The 8,994-nt window shown below is 39.9% G+C and overlaps 1 protein-coding gene across 1 annotated transcript in view; it reads left to right on the top strand.

Moving 5' to 3' along the window:
- The first annotated feature begins 1,783 nt into the window (after positions 1–1,783).
- The window catches only part of FAM3C (FAM3 metabolism regulating signaling molecule C), a 64,318-nt gene continuing 57,107 nt past the window's right edge, over positions 1,784–8,994 (top strand). The window contains exon 1 of the mRNA XM_045495437.1: positions 1,784–1,850. The gene's annotated coding sequence lies outside the window, so the exon portion shown is untranslated. The remainder of the gene's footprint in view (positions 1,851–8,994) is intronic.

Below are 8,994 nucleotides of genomic sequence, written 5' to 3'. Positions count from 1 at the left end.
TCCCCCCACCCCCAACAGAGCTACCAAAAAGAGCATAAGCCTGTCAACACCTTGAGTTCAGAATTCTGGCTCTAGAACTGTGAGAGAATAAATTTCTCTTGTTTCCGCCATCTGGGTCACGGTAATTTGTTATGGGCAACCCTAGGAAACTAATATATCCATCATTTCCTTGGGCTACTTGTAGAAATTAGTCTCTCATCACCTCTGTATACAATAGTAGAAACATTTTTCTCTTAGAAGCTGAAGAGACAGTTGCCCCAGGCTCCTGGTATAATATGTACCACTTGAATTCTTTTAAATGGCAGGTGCAAAAATTCCTCGAGCTCTCTCAAAAACTGACATCCCATTTACATGCTTCTCTAAGAATGCTGCCTTACTCTGATAGTCTAATTTTGAGATTAATGTAGATTCACACGCAGTAGTAAGAAATAACAGGGAGATCCCATAGACCTCTTACCCGGTTTCTACAAATGGTTAACATCTGACAAAACTACAGTGCAATGTCACAACGAGGATATGGGTATAAATACAATTCGACAACCTCTTTCTGATTTCTCCAGTTTTTAACCTTTACTTATTTTTTTGAGACAGAGAGAGACAGAGCATGAATGGGGGAGGGTCAGAGAGAGGGAGACACAGAATCTAAAACAGGCTCCAGGCTCTGAGCTGTCGGCACAGGTCCCGACGTGTGGCTCTAACCCACGAAACGTGAGATCATGACCTGAGCCGAAGTCGGCCGCTTAACCGACTGAGCCACCCAGGCGCCCCTATCTCTCCAGTTTTAATTGTACTCATTTGTATGTGTGTATTTAGTTTATGTACGTTGATCACCTGTGTTGATTTATGTATCACGTGTCAAAAAAAAGTCAGAAAACAGATCTATTGCCACAACAATCCTTCATGTTTCCTTTTTAAAATTTTCTTTAATTTTTTTTTTTTGAGGGTAACAGAGTGTAAGCAGGGGAGGGGGCAGAGGGAGAGGGAGACACAGATTCTGAAGCAGGCTCCAGGCTCTGAGCTGTCAGCACAGAGCCTTACATGGGACTTGAACCCATGAACCATGAGATCATGACCTGAGCTGAAGTCGGACACTTAACTGACAGCCACACAGGTGCCCTTAGTGCCTTTTTATAACCACATCCACCTCCTTTTTTGTGTGCCTCATCCCCATCCTTGTCCTTGAGGATAACAAATTGGTGAATCTGAAGGGAATTATGCTGTGTGGAAAAAGCCAATCCCCAAAGGTTACATATCATTTGATTGCATTTATATAACATTCTTGAGATGATGCAATTACAGAGAAGGATGTTGGTGGTTGCCAGCGGGTGTGTATTCTCTTCAAAGTGAAATTTATTTAAATATTGTCAGGGGACTCGAAGTCGTCCTATACAACAAGTTAAGTTTTTTGTTCAATAAGCATTTGGGGAAATCTTTTTTTGTGCCTGATGCTATTCTCATGATGGGAATAATCAGTCTCTGCCTTAGGAAATGCACTAAGAGGCCAAGTGAGAAGCCTCTAAATGTAATTACATGTTAATTCCCTTGGTTGGCAAAATGACCCACCATGTATGAAAGGCTCCAAAAGAGGTAACTGAACAACAAAAAACAAAGGGAGGTGGGACTGATGAGCAGATACAATGGTGTTCAGGTAAGAAGTACATTAATGTTCTGTCTCCATTAAGGAACTGTGAGAAACTGTCAGAGGATTTGGAGTTAAGGATTTGAGAGAGTAAGCAGCTTAGGCGAAGAAAACAGTACAGACAGCTCATGATAAACCATCTGGCCTCTGGATTTCTGGAAGGGGAGAAATGGACCAGTGATGAGCCCGAGCCCCTAGGAGGATACCACTGGTATGGAGAGACAACCGTTCTCCTGGGTTGGACGGTGGCAAGAAGGGGGAGGAGGCATGAGGTGTCAGCTCCTAGGACAGCACAGGCTGTGTGTGATGGGTGGCACAAGAAACAGCTGAACAGACATCTCACCAAAGGTTTGCAGGCAGGTCAGGGGGAAGTGGGTGAGGACATTTAAGAATTCTTCGGGATCGTCTATGGCAAATGAGTTTCATCTCCTATTCTAAAAACTATACTAAATGTTCTGTACTACTAAAGAAAAAAAAAAAAAAAAAACCCACAAAACCGGAACTCTGTGCGGGAATTGTTGTTGTTCCCGTTTACAGGGAGGAAACGGGCTTAGACAGACTAGAAACCTTGCCTGGGGTCACTTAGCAGCTAGTAATAGACAGAGCCAGGATCTAAATTCATCTGTCTGACTCCAAATCCAACCCAACTCTGCCATCTCAGGCCTATCAAAGAGTTAAACAATGATGGCATCGGGGAGGGGTGTCCTGGTGGGATAGAAGAGAAGGGAAATTTGGGAAGGTGACATTATTTGGGAATCTATAGAAACTGAAGGTTAAATTTCCCACTCTCGGTTTTCTAAAGTGAAGTGAGCAATTTCCTTGGCTTTTGCTTCATGAATAGAGATGGAAATTTTGACTATTGGATAGAACTCTACAAAATACCAGATGCTCTATTTGAACAGGACTTCTCTGGGTAAATAAATTACACTTAAAAATATGCAGCAAACCTCAGTGAGGCCACAGCAGTTCTACAAGAAACATTTCAAAATAAAAGTGCAAAAAATGAACAGCTTAGGGACACATAAATAACCTTTCAAATTTAATCAAGATACAAATTCAGAATAGTTCAGATGTGGTATCTGTTAGAGGGAGTGAAGAAAGTGTAATGGAAATCGGCCTAAAATTGAAACCATAGGTCCTTATTGAAGCTGTAGGTATATCAGAGAAAGGCATTTTGCACATACAACCTTGCAGAGACCCTATGGCCTATATGACTTGACGATGTCCGCGGCATTGTCTGGGTTCCAATGTTAACATATGCTTCCTTGGAATATTTACAAAGATGGCGATAGTGCATGGACTAGGTTTTGTTTTGTTTTATTTTGTTTGTTCTGCTGCTTCTATATTTCTTAGATCTGCTGTAACCATTGGCCTCTTGGAGTGTTGCTGAACTGCCTTTAGTGACCATGAAATCCACTCGAGAATAGATCTTAATGCAATACTAATGATTGGATGATATTTTTCTTACTCATATTCCTATGGCCTTTCAAAGCAAACAATGCACCTCAGTTTGATGTAACTAGAGATCTTAAAGTTTAATAAAAATACCACAGTCATAGTGAATCCTTTTGTGCTTGGACTGAAGGGTTCCCAGATTCAGTTCTTAATCAGGAACTGAGGTTACAGACTGAAGCAATTATATTTTAGGGAAACACAAACTTTATTCCATATTTGTTCAGTTGCTTCTTCTCAGATGATTTTCTGGTGGACTCTTTTTTTCTTTCTCTCTCTCTCTTTCTCTCTCTTTCTCCTTCCTTCCTTCCTTCCTTCCTTCCTTCCTTCCTTCCTTCCTTCTTTCTTTATTTTAGTAGGACATGGAAAGAAGTGTTTTTGGATGACTTAATGCAAGGCTTATTCATTCATTTACTTAGAATTCTATGAATGTCAGGGGTGTAGTCACATTTTCCCATTCACTCTGTGGCAATAAAAAAAGAAGCTATTTGCTTTCAAGGTCTGATAAATATATATTTTTAAATACCTTACAGACTATGTGTAGACCATGGTTATGCAAGGGATGTGTGTGTGTATGTGTGTGTGTTTAGGCTGATCCATGGTTTCTTCATCTTTGCTGGGCATTACTAACAGGTAACATCACCATATAAGACTTTAAAAAATAGTTTTTACATTATGGTGCCGAGTCAGAAATTTTTCTAGGAGGTCATGTTTTATAAGACAGAATAATAAACTATTCTTCTGAAGAAACCACTAGTAATCTTAATAATTGTTTATAATACACACTTGCACATAATTTCAGGCAAAGTAAAGTTACTTTGTAGTTATGATTCCAAAACATATCTTAGATGTGGGTTACCATATTCAGTATATCATTTAATATGATTTATCAACAAGACAAAAATGCCAAATTTTGCCACACTGAAAGATCTATTAAAAGATATAATCCAAACCAGAATCTCCCAGGGAGTAGAATCAAAAAGACATTTTAAAAACCCAATTTTTTATGGTATCCAGAATTTCCTTATATGTTGCTAGAAAAGTAGTAATAGATGGAAAAGTAGAGTCATTCTTTATGCAGATACATGTGTTATAATATGATTTCATTGTACCTTACATGTTTTATAACAAAAAATGCGTGTATTTTGTAGATACCGTGTTGCTTACATATCAAATATGGTGTCATTAAATCTACGAGTGTTTCAACTTTTTAACTATACTATTTTGCTCATATGAGGCAGATAAAGTCAAATTCATAGAAGGAGAAACTAGCATGGTAGTTGCCATGGGCTGAAGGGACCATGGAATTGGTAATTATTGTTTCATAAATACAGAGCTTCAGTTTCTCAATGAAGAGAGTTCTGGAGATGGATGATAGTGTTGGTTGCACAACAGTGTGAATGTACTTACTACCCCTGGGCTGTACATTTAAAGAATGGCTAAAATGTGTGTTAAAATGTGTGTTAAAATGGTAAATGTATCAAACGGGCTATGAAATCTGTGGGTAGTCCAACTTTTTAAACACTATACTATTTTGCCCTTTTAGTTCCTAGAAAATAGAAAAATTACTATTAACAAATAAAAAAGTTATATTTGTAGCTGAACCAAAAAAAAAAAAAAAAAAAGCATGTTAAAATGGGTCAGAGTGACCCCCAAGCTGAGAACCCTTAACTGGTTCCAAAGCTAATTTGGGGATGCTAGCACAGAGGGGAATGAGAAGGATTTTTTTTCCCTCCAAAGACCTAGTCCTTCATCATAACTCTTAGCCTTCTCTTTCACTGATCCCTGCACACAGTATCCTTGTGCAGCCTGCTTTTTAAGATGCAAAAAGGGGTGCCTGGGTGGCGCAGTCGGTTAAGCGTCCGACTTCAGCCAGGTCACGATCTCGCGGTCCGTGAGTTCGAGCCCCGCGTCAAGCTCTGGGCTGATGGCTCAGAGCCTGGAGCCTGTTTCCGATTCTGTGTCTCCCTCTCTCTCTGCCCCTCCCCCGTTCATGCTCTGTCTCTCTCTGTCCCAAAAATAAATAAACGTTGAAAAAAAAAAAAAGAAATTTTAAAGATGCAAAAAAATGATTATATGGTAGTCTCAAAGATACTCGGAAGAAAGCCTTTATTGCATGATTAAGTTTGAGTTCTCAATTATGCAATAAAGGCTTTCTTCTGAGTATCAACTGAGGTACTCAACTGAGTCATCACCAGGTCTTCCCTTGGTGATCCATTATACTTCATGCAACAACTTGGGTCAAGTAAGAGAAATGTTAGGGCTTCAACATAAAAGACAGTTAAGAGTGGGGATAGGCCTGGGAACAAGGATCTGGTATGGAATCTGTCTTTGGCAAAAACACACAGAGTGAGAAGAAAGGAGGGGAAAGTAGGGTGAGGCATTTAGCAAAGGTCCAGCCAGCTCACTCAGCCAACACAGGCTGTGAAAAGGAGAAATCAGGAAATTTGGAGTCTATGTAGATACCTGGGATTCAATTTGGCTCAAGTGATGACTGCCCTGGCTTGGCAGGAAAGGAGTTGGTGGGATGAAAGGAGTAACACTAGCGTCCTGAGACTTATACGAACAGGCTGGGTGATGTCTGAGAGTTCGAAATGCATGTATTTGAGGACATTCTGAAGAAAAGTTTTTCAACCACACTTGGGGGTGGTATTTTACCCAGTGTAGTTATCACATTTGACACTTTTACTCTTGTTTTTATTATTCTACTTCTGCTTTTTTTCCTTCATATTTTTTAAAAAGCTAGGCAAGTTGCTGGCCATATCTCTACAGGATTGACTTTATGATCCAATATAAACACGCTTTAATATTTTAAAGTAACCCTACTCTCACAGCTGGTTGACTTTTTCCCCTTTCCTTCCATGTTTCAGTTATCTGTTGCCATGTTAAAGACAACAACAACACAAAATTTAGCAACTTAAAAACACAACAAACAGTGATTTCTCAAGAGTCTATGGGACTGGCTGGTCTTAACTAGGAGGTTCCCAGGTGGCCAGGTGGTACTATCTGGGGTCACTCATGTGGTACATTCAGCTAGGAGCTTATCTGGGACTAAAACTTGTAAGATGATTTCACTCACACATCTGGTGCCTCGGGTAAGGTGGCTGGGATGGTTTGTGCCTAACTAGGTCTCAGTCTCTCTCTCTATAGTTTCTCCTCATCCAGCAGCCTGATCTGAATTTCTTTATGGGGTAATTGGATCCCAAGACAGTGAAAATGGAAGCTTCAAGGCTCAGAAGTCACAGGGCATCACTTCCAGGGCATTCTATGGATTAAAAAAAAAAAAAAAAAAAAAAAAAAAAAAAAATCCCAGGGCCAGCCTAGGCTCAAGAGGAGGGCATACAGACTCCATCCCTTGATGGTAAAAGTGGCATGAATTTGCAAGGATGGGAGGAACTGTTGCGCAGAGCATTCTTGCAGGAAATTTACTAGTGCATATACAAGAAACAGATGCCAAATGGAATATTCTGCTTGAGAGTGGGTCCAATTAAAATTCTGACGCTTTTCATCAAGTTTTATATTTAACAATATTATGTAATCCTTATATGGAAAATACTGTAGTATGTTAGAGTTCTATATAAAATTCTGCACCCATTGAAGAGAAAATTAACTTTTCTCCTCAAGTATATGAAAGGTGGGGTTGGCTTTGAGGTTGAGCATGTGGGTTTGAATCTTGGCTCTGCCAGGTAATAGCAATAGGGTCTTGGGCAATTTTCCCTTTCAGTCTTGCGCTTTTCTCCTCTGTATTTAGAGGACTGATGTGAAGATTATATGAGTCAGTATAGCTAAACTGCTTAGCAAAGAGCCTGGCACACAGTAAATATGTAATAAATATTGGTTTTAAAAATACAAATTATTAATGCTTATTATCATGTAACACTTGTTTGGATTAAACCTCCTGGAACTGCAAAGTTCCCTGTTCTCTGTAGTCTGATTAAACTTAATCATTTATCTTGATTACTTCCTCTGCCTCCCCTACCTCTTGCCAACCGAAAAGGTAGGTGAAACGACTGATTGCTAAACAGGTGTTTTTTTTTTGTTTTGTTTTGTTTTTTAATTTTTTTTTTCAACGTTTATTTATTTTTGGGACAGAGAGAGACAGAGCATGAACGGGGGAGGGGCAGAGAGAGAGGGAGACACAGAATCAGAAACAGGCTCCAGGCTCTGAGCCATCAGCCCAGAGCCCGACGCGGGGCTCGAACTCACGGACTGCGAGATCGTGACCTGGCTGAAGCCGGACGCTTAACCGACTGCGCCACCCAGGCGCCCCTCTAAACAGGTGTTTTAAGAAAGTGACTTACCAACTTTTAAACATTGCAGTCCATATGAAGACATATAATTTACATTGTAACCCAGAACACTGTAACCAAGAAACTCATCCACATTTAAATATTGTACAAATATTTCATGAAACAATACTCACCCTCATGTTATGCTACGAGCACTGAAGTTTTTGTTCTATTCTATTCAAGTGTTTTGACAACAACAAAATGTTGGCTGTGACCCACTATAATTAATTTCATTACCTACTGAAGCATTCTAACCTATATATTATGGCCATTGGCAAATAGCATATTAAACACATTTTCAAACCATGAATTGTTTCAAGTGTAGTACTATAAGAATATGACATACGTCATTTCTATACAGGCTAATTCAGCTGCGGGTCAGAGAGCTCTTTCACAAATATGACCTGACCACTCTATTTGAGAGGTTTCGTAAATTCTTTCAGTGGGACATGGGGAACTAGGGGAAACACAGGCACACTAAATATTGTGGGTTTAGGTACCATAAGAAGCCAAGTGGCTCATTTGTTTGGAGCTAGAGGGACCTACGCTGGAATGCCAACTTCACAGCTTGCTATATTGTGGTTTTCTGCGAGCCATTTAAACTCAGCTGTGCAGTCTTGATTTTTGGTTTGTTAAAAGTAATATGCAAGTAATATCTATGTCGACTGAGTTGTGAGCATTAAATGAGAAGATATACACAAAGGCCCAGCCAAGTATTGGGCACCAAGAAGGCTCTCAGAATGCATTCCTGGCCTCCTCCCCCTACGATAAAATACAAACTGCAGAATTCATAGCTATTATTTAGGTTCTGTGTTTTATACTTTTAGAGAAAAGCTAAGACTTGGTAGAAAAACTATGGTCAAACCCTGTTACTTCTTCCATGCAATTTAATTTCTACAACCATGCATTGTCTTGATTTTCTACTTAATAATATTTAATAGTTATTATTGTTCTGGAATGTGGATATGAACTATGAAACAATTTGGGGTTGTCAGGTCAGGTTTTGTATAATGGGGTTCAGACTCACTTCCAGTTATCAACCCGAATGCAGGAAAAAAAAAATGTGTGTGGAGGAGATAAACAATTCTAACCCTGTGTTGCTAAGTAATTTAAACAAAAATGACGTGAAAATACATGCACTACTTTTTTTTCCCTTGGGCCAAACGTTTAAGGTTATCAGCGTTCTAGCGCTCCAGGCAGGGAGTATTTTCACGGTAGGTTAGCTTGGCTTAGGTAATTGTCTAAGATCCTCGGTTGATTAAGACCCTCGCACAGAATCATCGCATCTCTAGAACGGGACTGGTTATTTTGAAATATCTGCCTTTAGGGGCGCCTGGGTGGCGCAGTCGGTTAAGCGTCCGATTTCAGCCAGGTCACGATCTCGCGGTCCGGGAGTTCGAGCCCCGCGTCGGGCTCTGGGCTGATGGCTCAGAGCCTGGAGCCTGTTTCCGATTCTGTGTCTCCCTCTCTCTCTGCCCCTCCCCTGTTCATGCTCTGTCTCTCTCTGTCCCAAAAATAAATAAACGTTGAAAAAAAAAAAAAAAAAATTAAAAAAAAAAAAAAAAAAAAAGAAATATCTGCCTTTAAGCTCAGAATTATGTCTGCGTGTGAAAG

Source organism: Leopardus geoffroyi, chromosome A2 (assembly GCF_018350155.1).
Source record: "Leopardus geoffroyi isolate Oge1 chromosome A2, O.geoffroyi_Oge1_pat1.0, whole genome shotgun sequence".
NCBI classification, from domain to species: Eukaryota; Metazoa; Chordata; class Mammalia; order Carnivora; family Felidae; genus Leopardus; species Leopardus geoffroyi.
The sequence above is the reverse complement of the archived record's forward strand: the minus strand, read 5'-3'. Positions and strand labels throughout refer to the sequence as shown.